The sequence below is a fragment of the Neoarius graeffei genome, chromosome 20 (genome assembly GCF_027579695.1).
Source record: "Neoarius graeffei isolate fNeoGra1 chromosome 20, fNeoGra1.pri, whole genome shotgun sequence".
NCBI classification, from domain to species: domain Eukaryota; kingdom Metazoa; phylum Chordata; class Actinopteri; order Siluriformes; family Ariidae; genus Neoarius; species Neoarius graeffei.
In genome coordinates, this window is record NC_083588.1 from 3,091,163 (window position 1) to 3,104,621 (window position 13,459).

At 42.0% G+C, this 13,459-nt stretch overlaps 1 protein-coding gene across 1 annotated transcript in view; it reads left to right on the forward strand.

Moving 5' to 3' along the window:
• The first annotated feature begins 3,025 nt into the window (after positions 1-3,025).
• The window catches only part of arhgdig (Rho GDP dissociation inhibitor (GDI) gamma), a 36,776-nt gene continuing 26,342 nt past the window's right edge, over positions 3,026-13,459 (forward strand). Inside the window, exon 1 of the mRNA XM_060901115.1 lies at positions 3,026-3,123. The gene's annotated coding sequence lies outside the window, so the exon portion shown is untranslated. The remainder of the gene's footprint in view (positions 3,124-13,459) is intronic.

Genomic DNA, 13,459 nt, shown 5'->3' on the forward strand with positions numbered 1-13,459 from the left:
CAGGTTTAGCAACGTGACAGGACGCATCAGAGCTAGGCTACTGCATAGCTGCAGAGAAAAGGAATGCTGGAGCAATGTAACTTGGTGTTAGATAATATCCTCGATGAATGAATGTTAAATTTATAGACCTAACGGTTTTACAGAATGTAAGTAGTCAGATCAAATCAAATCAAGTTTATTTGTATAGCGCTTTTAACAATAAACATTGTCGCAAAGCAGCTTTACAGAATTTGGACGACTTAAAACATGAGCTAATTTTATCCCCAATCTATCCCCAATGATGAAGCCTGTGGCGACGGTGGCAAGGAAAAACTCCCTCAGACGACATGAGGAAGAAACCTCGAGAGGAACCAGACTCAAAAGGGAACCCATCCTCATTTGGGCAACAACAGACAGCCTGACTATAATATTAACAGTTTTAACAGGTATAACCCTCAACTGTCCTCATGGGGCCGTCCTTCACAGGAGCGGTGCGATAAAACTCCGACCAGACACAGGGCACCAGGATGGATCAAGCAGGTCCGAGGGGCAGAAGAGGCCAGCATCTCAATCCCAGGATCAACATGTAACTCAGAGGGACAGATTGGGGGGGAGAAGGCTGTAGTCAGATGTAGGCTACTGCATGGCCATGCAGATGTGCAACTTGCATTTCAGAATCAACAGCGTGACAGCTGCCGAGTCTGCTGCATTCACCGTTTTACAGAGACCTCTTTCTACTACTAGGCTAGATACAACAAATCCATGGTCCTTTACTGCCACCTACAGACGAATATTGGTAACTGCAGCATGTTTGGTTCTTTCAAATAGGAGCAACCAGTGTAAACTAATTTGCTTGTGTTTATGTTTGAGTATCAGTAACATTTCATTTATGTGTACTTACATGTTGTATGAGTAAAGCTGAGAACTCTGAAGTGGCCTCCTTGACTTTCATTACATGACGTTACATTACATTTAGCTGACACTTTTATCCAAAGCGACTTACTATTACTATTTTGGTACAGGGTATTGGTTACAGTCCCTGGAGCAATGTTGGGTTAGGTGCCTTGCTCAAGGGCACTTCAGCCATGGATGGAGATGTAGGGAGAGGTAAGGGTGGGATTTGAACCTGCAACCCAAAGACCAACTCCCTAACCATTAGGCCACGGCTGCCCTCGTTAACCTATAAGATCTGTATGACATGAAATTATGATTGCTAACGGAAAAAAAGCACCTTTCGGAAGCTCTGCCTTGGATCACTTTTGTGTCCCCACCAATGTCAAAATCAAAGTTACTCCCTTGGTACTGACGTACTTGCTTTTAAAAATACTTGAGTACATTTTCTGTCAACGCATTGTTTGTTTGTATTATTGCCACAACGCTTACAAAACCTAACGCCGTGACCAAAGACAGAAATGTGAATTCAGAAAATGAACACATGCTGTGCATCATGGTGGTTTAACGTTAAGCTAGCTAGTCAGTGAAACTCCACCTGGCATGCGAGCAAACTCTTTTCAAACTCGAAATCATACGAGAAAAGAAAGATTTCTACATTGTTTAATTGGCAAGATTTTGCTCAAACGTACGGTATTTTTAAAAGAACTTCAGGTCAGTTAACGTTATTCATCTTAGCGCAACTCCGTTTTTACATGCTAACTAACAGTGTCCAAGTTAACGAGCTATGTGTAAACGTTAGCCATGGACAAGGCTACGGCAACTTGGCGGGCAAATCCATAGAAAGTCATTTGACTAACCAGACTGCACAGCTATTGCAACATTATCGCTAGCTCTAAAAGCACAGACAACTTCAGTGAGTTTTTGTATCCCGTGATCTGGTTTGTTTTCGGTAAACAAAGCAAACGTTTAAAATGAAACGAATCTTTAATCCTTTCAGAAAACTGAAACATGGGGTCTCGGTATGGCCATGGGTGTGTGCATTCCCCAGAAGAACCGCCTCCTTCCATTCTGCCATCAACTGATCGTGTTCAAATAACGCTGCGGAGAAATCACTGAACTTGATTTTATACAGTCGATGGACGTGACGTGACCCGAGTGATTACTGATAGGCTCTCAGTGTCACCTGCGAAAAAACCAAACACGTTTTAGAAAAGAAAAGAAAAAACATCCACTTTCAAAGCTGCTTTGTAGTAACGAGTAACGAGGACCTTGATAGAAATGTAGTGGAGTGAAAAGTACGATATTTGCCTTTCAAATATAGTGAAGTTAAAGTCATAAGTTTCCAAAAAAAAACCCAAGTACAGTACAGATACTCAAAAAGTGTACTTGCTGTAAGTACAGTACTCGAGTAAATGTACTTCGTTACTGTCCACCTCTGTTATCTTCATCACGGTTTTAAAGGTTCTGGGGTCTGTCCCAGGAACGCTGGATATGAGGCTTGAAGACACCCTGGTTGGGACACCAGTTCTCTCACTCACACACACACGCAACTTGAGCCAGTCAACATGTTTTTTGGGACGTAGGAGAAAACCCAAGAACCCAGAGGAAACCCCATGAGAACCCACACAAGAACCTGAGCTCAGGATCAAACCTGGGACCTTGGACCAACACACTCCGCTGTATCACTGCAGAGATAAATGGTGCATTTTATCATGATCGTGGCTGAATCTGTGATGTTTTCTTGCTTTATTTTATTTGTGGTTCAGTTGTAAAGTGTGAAAATGGAGCTCTGGGAGGGAAAAACAGACGAGCCAATGCACATGAGCAATATTAACATTATTACTGTTACGAATTAGCCAAATATTGTACGAGTAAGTGCTTCAATTTGTGGAGATTAGAGGGGAATATGTATCATGATTAAAGAGAGAGAGAAGAAAAAAAGTATTTTAAAAAACAACACATGAGATGCATGAGCAGAAATACAGAAAATAAAATTTAATTGAAAAAAAAAACATGAGATGAGCAAAAGGAAAATAGAAAACCATGAATCTGCATGCATGATGTGATTCGATCTAAACGTAAACCTTTCTTGCATTAAATGCAAATCTGTCATTGGGTTTTGCAACAGGAGCAGAAGTTGAGCAGCAGTTTTGTTCCGCCCTGTTACAGAAACACGACTTCCTGCTGTGCACAGACCCGTCACTCTGTTATTCGAGCTATTTGAGATCTGCAAGTCTCTACAGGACGAAGGTGAGAGATTTTGGGTCTAATTTGATGCAAAGATGTCTTGAAAGTGTGTGTGTGTGGATGTAAAATAGTCATGAAACACTAGTATTATGTGTTTAGTGTGGTGCAAATTTATTTAGGCCTGAAGAGGAGAAGGTTATTTATTTATTTATTTATTTATTTATTTCTAAAGGTCATTCAAAGTCATTGTCTGGCAGTTTCAGTGTCAAGAATTATCCTCATGGCTTTGTGCTCGCATGCATGCATCTCCTCCACTTTTTATAATCATGCCTCTTTTTTCCCGCGTTCAACTTTAATGTTTTAATTTCCACCTTGACTTTTAAAATATTGCTAATAAATAGCTTAAACATTCATGTGTGCTACCTGTGTGACTGTTCTCAGGACCTTTTGCACTTGATAATGATGCAGTAACAAAGTTTGTACCGCTGAGTGTTAATATTATTCATAACCTATATCTGTTATGAATAATATTAACACTCAGCAGTACATATATATATTTTTTAAACTGTTTCAAGTACTTCTTAATCAGCAGGATGAAACTGTCTTTGCTGAATGCCAGAGCAAACCACATCCGCTTTATACTTTTGAAATTGCACGACTGAGATCCTGTTTTGACACACACAAAAAAGTAGCGCCATTTCTTCTTAACGTTCAAAGCAGATGAATAAAAGAACGACTGCATCAGTCGCTGAGACGAAGACCGTTTTTAGCGATTTGAAAGCAGGAAAACGCTCCAGTGTGTTTCCTGTTAAAAGATAAAGAATCATTGTTGAAGCAGATGATTGATTCTTTGCGTGATTATTAAAAGCGCATCCCGAGGTGCTTCTCGACGTCTCAGACACTAAAGCCATACCAACATGTTGAAGTTTTTATCCATGGATAGTTCCATGAAATGCTGTGAAACGTCTGAGAAATAATTGTGTGTTGGAAAACGTAAAGATCCAGCTTTAGCTCTGACTGCGACAAAGCACTGACACTGGAGACTCCTTCCAGAAAATGTTCAAGAAACACTTATTGGGGTGAAAAAACATGTTGATGAGGAGCATCCTTTTGGACCTGATTCTGTTTCACAATTGAAGAACAGATTTCATCATGATACTTTCTCGTTGGTTGAAACCGAATATATATTGAAAAAAAAAACCTTCACTGTTTCCTAAAGTCTTGCATAATCCATATCTTGGATAATATCATTGTTATATTCTTTATTACCTCACTAATCTAATTAAACTTTTATATCTAATTCTCCGAATGCAGTTCTGCTAGTAATCCATTGTTGCATATATTTTGTGATGCAATAACACTTCCTGGTCACAGTGATTATATATATTCAACTTTTTTTTTTTTTTTTTAAATCATGCAATGTTTATCACTTTTAAAAACTTATTTTTTAAGTAAACTAATGATAATTTGGAATGGGGTTTCATTAATAATAAAATGAAAATCCAGTTCTTTTTTTTAATCGCAGACTGACATTTTTGGTCGTGTGTCTGCTCACTGACCTTTTTGCCGAGTCTTGGATTGAATCCGTCGTGCATCTGTGATGCGTCTTTATTTTCCTGACTCTTTGGTTTAAATGTGTTTATGATGAATCACCTGCATTGGTGCAACACCGGCTGCTTCGTTTGTTCAAGCAGAGACGACACATTTGCGATTTCCTGAATCGCATTTCAATCTGTTGAATATGAGATCATATTTCTAAGATGTAATTTTCTTTCGAGAAAGAAAATTTTCTTTGATGGTTGATATTTGCATGCATGGCCCATCCCGCCCTGCGTGAGAGGCGTTTATGGCTTTATTACAGCCTCGTAATGCAAAGAAAATCGTTTTCTGAAAGCTCATTTAACACCAATACGGTTTAAAAGGCTATTGTCTTGTGCGCCGTTTGAGTGTTATGGTCATGAGCTGGTCCTCAACCTGCTGTTCATAACCTCTGGCCTTGTGGAGGAACTGGTTCATATCGAGTTCATCTCTGAACACTCGGCTTGAAACTTCTTGAAAAATGTACTGAGTTGTGTCACAAAGTGTGACTGCCGTGAAACAGGAAGGAGTCGCGTACTAAACTGGAGCTGTCAGGTTCCAGGTTGCGCAGAAGCTCTGAAAAACGGAAGGGGTGTGGCTTCTTAAAAATCACCATCACTATCGGGTCACTTTGCACGTCTTGATCATCCAAGTCAAGCAAGCATGCATTATTGTATTGATCAAGATATCAGCTCGAATACAAACACGAACAACTCCAGATTTTATAGATCTCATGGCGTCGTGCTAATCCACCTGTCTGGAGCTGGATGATTATCAGTGTGTCAGCAGGAATCTCCAGTTTAATCCCAGTGTACAGCAGGTCTCAGTGGAGCTCGAGCTTACAGCGTGACATTTTAATGTGCAGCACGAGCTACCTGACTTCACTGCACAGGAGGATGTGGTGTTCATCTCAGTCGGCTCGCACGCACACGCATCCTGAACTGGTGTGAAATTTTTCAAGGGTGGTGGTGATGATGTTCACCTCGACAGGCACATCCGTGTCTGATACATATTCTGGAAAAGTAATTCCTTGAAAAATAAATACACCTGAGAAATCATTTATTCATTTCTTGTTATCATTCATGATATATATATATATGTTTTGAAAAAAATGCACAGTTAGAATTGTTCTGACTTTCATTCGGTTGCATTTTCAGCATTCGGAAAGACTATTGAAGAGTTCTTCCACAAAACCGAGTCGTATATGAGCTGATCGCGGCGATAAACCCTGTACAACGAGATTGACCTCACATTCACTGGATTTTGAGAAACAGAGCATTTTTATTGTTTTTTTTTGCAAATTTGATCAATTTATACAAAATGTCAGACAAAATAATTTCTGCTTATAATGAATGAATGAATGAACCCTTTATTATCACTGTTACCAGTGAAATTGACCATCATTCTGTCCTTACAGAGGGGCAACAGGACAGGAAGACAGGGATAAAATAAAAAAGAAACACAGTAGTAACATGAGGAAAAAAATACCCCCCCCCCCCCCCCCCCCACCATGCTCCTATCAGGAGTACAGTGTGGGAGCATTTAAAAACCTCTGCACAAGCACACAATAACACAAGTACACTTTAAAACACGGGACTTGAGGGGGGGAAAGGAGGGGGCAATCAGGGGTAGGGGGTAGGAGGGGAGGGGAGGAGGTAGAGGTAACCCAGCACAAGCAAGCAGCCGTCCGTTCCTGCAGCCATGAGGGCGCTGGTCACGCACCCGCTTGTCACACTGGGGATGAAAAACGGTGACCGTGGAAAATTGGGGAAGGAATGCGAAGAATGCGAGAGTGTCTTCCAGCAGTGACCTTCTGGGGGAAATGTTGTCCCAGCAACGGCCTTGATCGAGGCCAGTGCTGTTCAGGGAGCCGAATGTCGATAAGATAGAGACTGTTTGGTCTTTTGAATAGACGCAGTCTTTACACGTCCACGCCACTCATCCATATCTGTCCATTTCATCCATTCTGTTCAATTCAATACCATTTGGTCTCCGAAATACTTATTCCTTGCAAAGCCAAAAGCGTCTCCGAGATGACAACCATGTTGTGGTTCAAGTTCTAATAGCCACAGTCTGAGTGCCGACAGCTTTGCCCACCGCTCCAATCATATCGGGCAGCTTTGTGGGGCTTTGAACAGCTGTCACCATTGTCTGATTTCCTCGATATACCAGGGCAATGCCTAATCCAATCAGCAAAAGTCCGGTAATCATGGTTACAAATAGGTAGATATCTTCAATGTCCTCCACAGACGTTCTGGCAGGACAGGTGGGTTCCCCCGAACCCAGAAACTGTGTCAATTTCGTTGGGAGACCAGTTTATCAAATCCATGCTTTTTTAGTTTAGAAATTCAATGCGGAGAGAGTCTCTCAAAAAAAAAAGTATAGGCAGACGAGACGAAACAAAGAGCACAAGCAGGAAAAAAAAGGAGAGGAGAGCAGAGAAATGCAACCGCCTTCCGTGAGAGCACGGAGGAAAAAAAATGTAAACAAACCAGTGAAATGACAGGAGCAATTTGTGGAAAAATACAATAATGATAAGAATAATTATTGAAAAATAAAAAAAGATATGTTCAAATCAAACATCAAATACTTTCATTCCATTTTTTTGTCTTTTTTGGGGGGTTTTGTTTTCGAGTAGTTTATAGTTCATCCTCTGTTGGTTCAGCAGCATGCGCCGCCATTTTGTTTTTCTCTACTCACGATATATGAGCTGATAGCTTTGTATCTGATTAGAGTAGCCAATCAGAGCGCGCGATTGCTCATATCCAATGAATGTGGACAGAATCAAGTGTGTCTAGACACGAACATGGGATTGTGATCAGGGCAGCCATTTTGGAGCATCGGAATCACTTTTTACCTTCGCGCGACTTTGTGTTCTGGATTACTCGTTCAAACTAGCGAGTGACAAGTCTCATGTGGGCGTGGCCTGTCCGGCATTTTTAATTTTTTTTTTAGTTCTGATGAGAAGCAGTAGTAGCTAGAGGTTTTATCATATATCGTATTTATTTCTGAAAACTGTTTGTTTGATTGACGCACTCGGTTTCATCCGAACTTCATTCTTCGATTCAAATAGCAAAACAAGCTAACTGTACTAGCTACCGTACGTATGTGTGCGCGCACACACCCGAGGTAAGATGATTATAAGGTTTTATTTTGGTAGGAACTCAAGTAGTGAGCAGGGAATTGAACAAACATTGGACCACATGCTGTAGGATTGATCCGAAATCACGTACGTAAAAAATGATTGGTCCATCGTCGCTTTTTTTTAGGTTTAGAAAAAAAAGGTTCCATCAACCAGAAACCTTCTTCACCCTTTCAGGTCGTCTCCTCCAACAGAGGGTTCCAGAAATGGTTAGGACGAAACTAAATCCTTAAACCACCCAAAGCAGGTTATGAAGGTCGGATCAAAAGGAGGGGCGTTTCCATGGTTCCCCCCAGTAGGCGGTTCTGACAGGGTGATAATCCCTGAGTGACAGAAGACACAGGGTGGGGCTTCAGAAGAAGAAAAAGAAGGGAGAGGTCCGGTTTATCTTGCGCACAGTACCTCAGGGAGGGAGAGAGAGAGAGAGATGGCAAGATAGAAAAACAGGAAAAAGGAAAGGAGTAACTGGAAGTGGACATGCAAAGAAATAAGACGTGAATAAAGAGACAATAGGAAGCTGAATTGGATGAATGGGTTGAAATGCGATAAAATCTGAGAGAATGCAGACGGCATACGGAGCAGGCTCTGGAGAATAGAGATGTGCAGGCAGGGTGGAGCAGACCTGGGGCTAAAGAATGTCAGAGAGAGGAGGAGTGCGTGGTGTGTGTGTGTATGTGAGAGGGAGGGAGGGAGGGAGGGAGAGAGAGAAAAAGGATGAGATCATCGCAGTCTAATGAGTGATGTGGTGGAGGGTTTGCCGGTGAATCGATAGAGTCTGCAGACGGGAACGGCGTTCGCACGTTTGCTTTCCTCTTTCTCACCAACCAAGCAGATCATTTGTGTATCCGTGCATCTGCTCACTCTTTCTTCTTCCTCTTCTTCCTCTTTCTTTCTCACTCTCTCTCCTCCACACCCAAAACGAGGAGTCTGTCACGCTCAGGTTCAGAGGCACTACCCAGGGATGCTTGCTTGATTTTTTGACACCTTTCTTGATCACTTTTTTCCACTTTTTTTTTTTTTTGCGATTGTTGCTGTCGTTTCTGGGGAAACCTTGCGAGACGATCATTGGCGAGATGTTGGGCTTGGACGTATGCGAGTTCGGTGGACAGTTTCTCGAGCTGCTCTGGTTAACAGTGTGTTACAGAGGTGAGCATCTGTTCATTTCTTGGGCATGTCCAGAATCTCTCAATCGTGTCTCGTTTGATCTTTGGAGAAACGTCCGAACGCCTGATTTGTCATCTCGGAGCGCACCTTATGACCCGTGGTCACACCTGTTTTCTCAGATGACCTGGTTTAAATAGTCATGGCAGGCTTCGGTCGTGAGTGGCAACTTCCTCTGTGCATCGAGACCTTTCCCTTTTCCTCTCAAAAAGTGTTTAAGGCAAGCAAAAGTGTCTTGATCGATAGTTTATTGATCGAGCAGCAGCTGGTGACATCATCGTCATGCCTCTTGCTCGCTTGTAATCACGTTAGATCGGATCTTTACTCTGCAACGCTTCTTCGGCTCGCTCGAAAAGCTCGGATTCAGACTTGTACCGTGACGTACCTCTCCCTCTTCTCGCTCTGTCACTCCTCCTGGTCTCATTTTCATGCCTGCAGTGTGAAACGACTGTGTGTGGGAGGTAATGATGCGCAAAAAAATCACTGCCTGCGTGCATTTGGGTGTAAGTGGCTGTGTATTTTGTTGTCTATTAGACAGCGAGCACGAGTGTGTGTGTGTGGAAGAGCGCTGCAGGTGGCAGAAGGGCGATTCCCCCCAACACGCCTCCTCCATTCTTGGTTGATGGATGACTGAGCCTCCAAAGCCTGACACACGTTCAAGAGACTAAATCAATTAAATGGCATGTTGGAGAGAATGGGAGCTCGAAAAGACGGTGCGTTCTTCCTCCCGTAGGGGAAAGCGATCCAAGCGTACAGTCTGACAGCGCCATTTGACATGATGGACGCTCCTCACCTTCAACCTCCAACCTTCAATTCAAATCCGAGAGTTGCTCTGAAATTTCTGCTTCGTGTTCCAGAATCCATTTCCCATGAAAAGTTGCAGACTTTCTGCAAATAAGAAGTGACATGGGTTTCATTCCAGCTTGTTCCCTCGCCCCCCCCCCCCCCCCCCGAATAAATAAGCACAGTCTTGTCTTTCTGACTGACGGCTCTAGAGTCAGTTAAAAACCCTCCAGAGCAGTCCAGAACGCTCCATTCATCAATAATGCAGCATATTAAACGTTTATCCGGTTTGATGGATCGCTGGAGATGAACAGAATCGTATCCTGGACGGAAACATATCGTGAGGGATCGTTCACAATGCTGGAGCACTCGATATAACATCAGGGTTGGAGAGGAAGTGTTTCCAGTCAGACCAGGCTTACGGTATAGCTTTACCCAGCGGACGAGCATTTGTATTTATTTCGCATAATTTAAAAAGCACATGAGCCAAAGTAAGCAGCATAGTGCAGGGAGAGGCAGAAAGCCCCGACAGGCTCATTCGAAGGCTCCACTTGGAACAAAATCTCATTCCATTTTACAAAATTTTACTTTAACGTATTGAAAATAGTGAAGATAAACTTCATAATAGTGATGGCAAAGCATTGGTCGCAAAAAATAACAATCACCAAAAAGAACATGCGTGTACAGTATATACATCCATACCTGTCAACTTTGAGGTTTGAAAAAAAGGGATATTTCCCAGATTTTTAACTCAAAATAAGGGAAAATTTCGGAAAGTCATACCCTTCACCAAAAGTGGGTGTGTAGTTGAATGGGGGGCAATTTTCTATCTAGTATTTGTGATTTCCTGTACTCTGGTGCATGTTGGTGATAGCCAAGACCCAAACTCAATATGCTTATGGTTTATAGAGTGCATTTGTGAATAAACTATACATTTATTTTGATTTGCTTTCAGTGGTACCAGTTATTTCCCAAATTAAGGGCTAAAATACGTATCTTATGTTAAAATAAGAAAGGTCATTATATAACCAGTCAATAAATTCAATTCCATTGCAATTTATTATGGTTTTACCATAGTCATGGCCTCGGAACACTAGATAGATAGATAGATAGATAGATAGATAGATAGATAGATAGATATTAAACCAAGAGTGATTTAAAATGGGTAAGTTTCAGATAGAAAATAAAATAGACAATGAGTGGATAAAACAGTTAATACACCAATTAGTTTACACTCGGCTATTTATGAGGTCTTAGCCAGGACATACTTAATGTAAACATGTGTAGCTTACCTTTGATTATTTGGGAGGCTTTCGTTTTCCCCATGGAAAATTTCTTTGCGATGGAAGAGTCTGGGAACATTCCAGCCACGCACTTGTTGAAATCATCAAAGAAAGAAAGGCTAATGTTTTTCTTAGCTATTAGCATCGCCATCTTCACCTCAGACCTAATCAGTGTTGCTAGATACTGCTGACGTTTTCCAGCCCAAAATATGTTCAAAACCCACCAAAATGCACTTGAAACCGCCCAATCTGGCAACACTGGACCTAATCACTTGTTCAGCCTCGCCTCCGGACGTAGTTCTGTAATTACTGATGCCTGAGAGGGCGGGGACGTGAATTCATTGCCCGACTTCCTGCTGTAAACTCCTGTCAGAGGCGCGTCATGAATTCTGGACCTACCGACTTTTTTATATTGTGAAAATACGGGACTTTTATATAATGTCAAAATACGGGATATTTTCGGGAAAATAAAAAAACGGGAAGACAGCGGGAAATAAGTCAAAATAAGGGATTTCCCGGGAAAAACGGGAGGGTTGACAGGTATGTATACATCCGGGAACAAATATGTCAGAAAAATCAATTACAACACAGCAGTTAAATGATCTTCTAAACATCTCTTGAAGCTTTTTATAGAGGAACATTTTTTTTTTTTGCCAGATAGCAAATGCTGTTCCAGAACTCAGCAACCGTAAATCTGATGGAAAATGGTCCTCTACTGGTGAGAAATTTAGAAGGATGAAGATCTGTAGACTGCCGAGTTAAATAAGAATGAACAAGTGAATTAGCTTTAAAACAGCTCTTAAGGGGTGTTCACATGGCAACTTTTACTCCGGTGTAGCACCGGGGCTGCCCCGGTAGAGCGTTCACACGGTACAAAGTTATAGCGGTGTAGCCCCTGAAAGCTGCTTAAACCGGTGCAAATCTAACCCTGCTCGGGAGGCGGTTTAAGAAATTTACTCCGTAGTAAATGCTAGTTTGCGGGGCAGCAGCCATATAAAACGGGACGTCTGAACGCTACAGGGGTAGACTCGCTACGCGTGAGGAGAGTTGATTACATACGGGCATTGCATAATTTGCATCCTGGTATTTTGCGCTTCCAAAATGGCGAATATCAACAACAACAACAGAACTGCGTGTCTTCCAGTGTTGCCAGATTGGCTGGTTTTAAGTGCATTTTGGCGGATTTGAACATATTTTGGGCTGGAAAACGTCAGCAGTATCTGGCAACACTGGTGTCTTCATCCACGTTGTTTTCCCGGCACTTGGTGATGCCATGACAACCGGGAAAAGGAAGTACATTTTCACGCATGCGCATATTTCATTTCCGCATTATTAATATCGTATAGCACAGTCGCAAAAACTGCCGTGTGAATGCAAGTGGAGCTGCACCGGTGCTAACACGCTTCTCTCTAGTAAGCAGGTTGTGACGTGTGAACGCTCCACAAAATTTACACCGGTGTAAGATATATCGCAACAAAATACATCGGTGCAGCATCGATGCAAATATGTGTCGTGTGAACACCCCTTTAGACTGCTCAGGGATATTCCCCTTGCTCGAATGAATCTCATCAATAAAAACATGTTTGGAAAATATTGATGAGATAAATCGTAAGTACCTGCAGTTTTTTAATGAAGGGATTAGATGCAACATATGATTCTGATCGGGTTGCGATTCGAACAAAATGTTTCTGCAGGACCAGAATTTTGTGAAGGGTAGTAGGAAAAGTACTTGCCCAAACGATATTACAGTAAAAAGATAACGATAAATTAAACTGTCGTAAAGTGTAAGGAGACAGTTTATAAGAAACAAGAGGACTAACCCTCCTTTTTATACCAATCGATTTATTCAGTTTTTTACAAACCCGGTCTGTTTGTTCTCTCCAACTCAAACTTTCATCAACAATAATTCCCAAGAATCTTGGAGACAGTGTTGTAGTCGAGTCACTAGACCTCGAGTCCGAGTCCAGTCTCGAGTCCCCAGTGTTCAAGTCTGAGTCATTTAAAAAAATTCCAAATCGAGTCCACTATTAATCTGAGTCAAGGCCAAGACTCCAACCGCACCATGTGACGGTATCTGTTTCAGCGCCGTTAACTCGAGTTTGTTCCTGAACATGCCGTATGAACAGGTGAATGTGCTTCTCTTTATCAAGGAGTGTGAAGTATTCTGTCAGAGATGGTTGGGAGACGGGTGTAAGTGCAGAAGGTGTGTTTATTAATACAAGTGAATCCAGAACGGCAGACAAAATCGTAAAATGGTGAACCAGGCAATAGGTCGAGCGAGGCACAAACAGGCAGAATCAAAGACGAGAAACAGGAAATCAGGGAACCAAGCAAGGAAATAAGGCTCGGTAACGTGTCAGCAACGCAACTCAATACTTCGCAATGATTGCGCCTTAATCCTGTGCAGGTGCGAGTCGTTTATGGCGAGTGCACAAGAGTCCGTCTGGTGCAT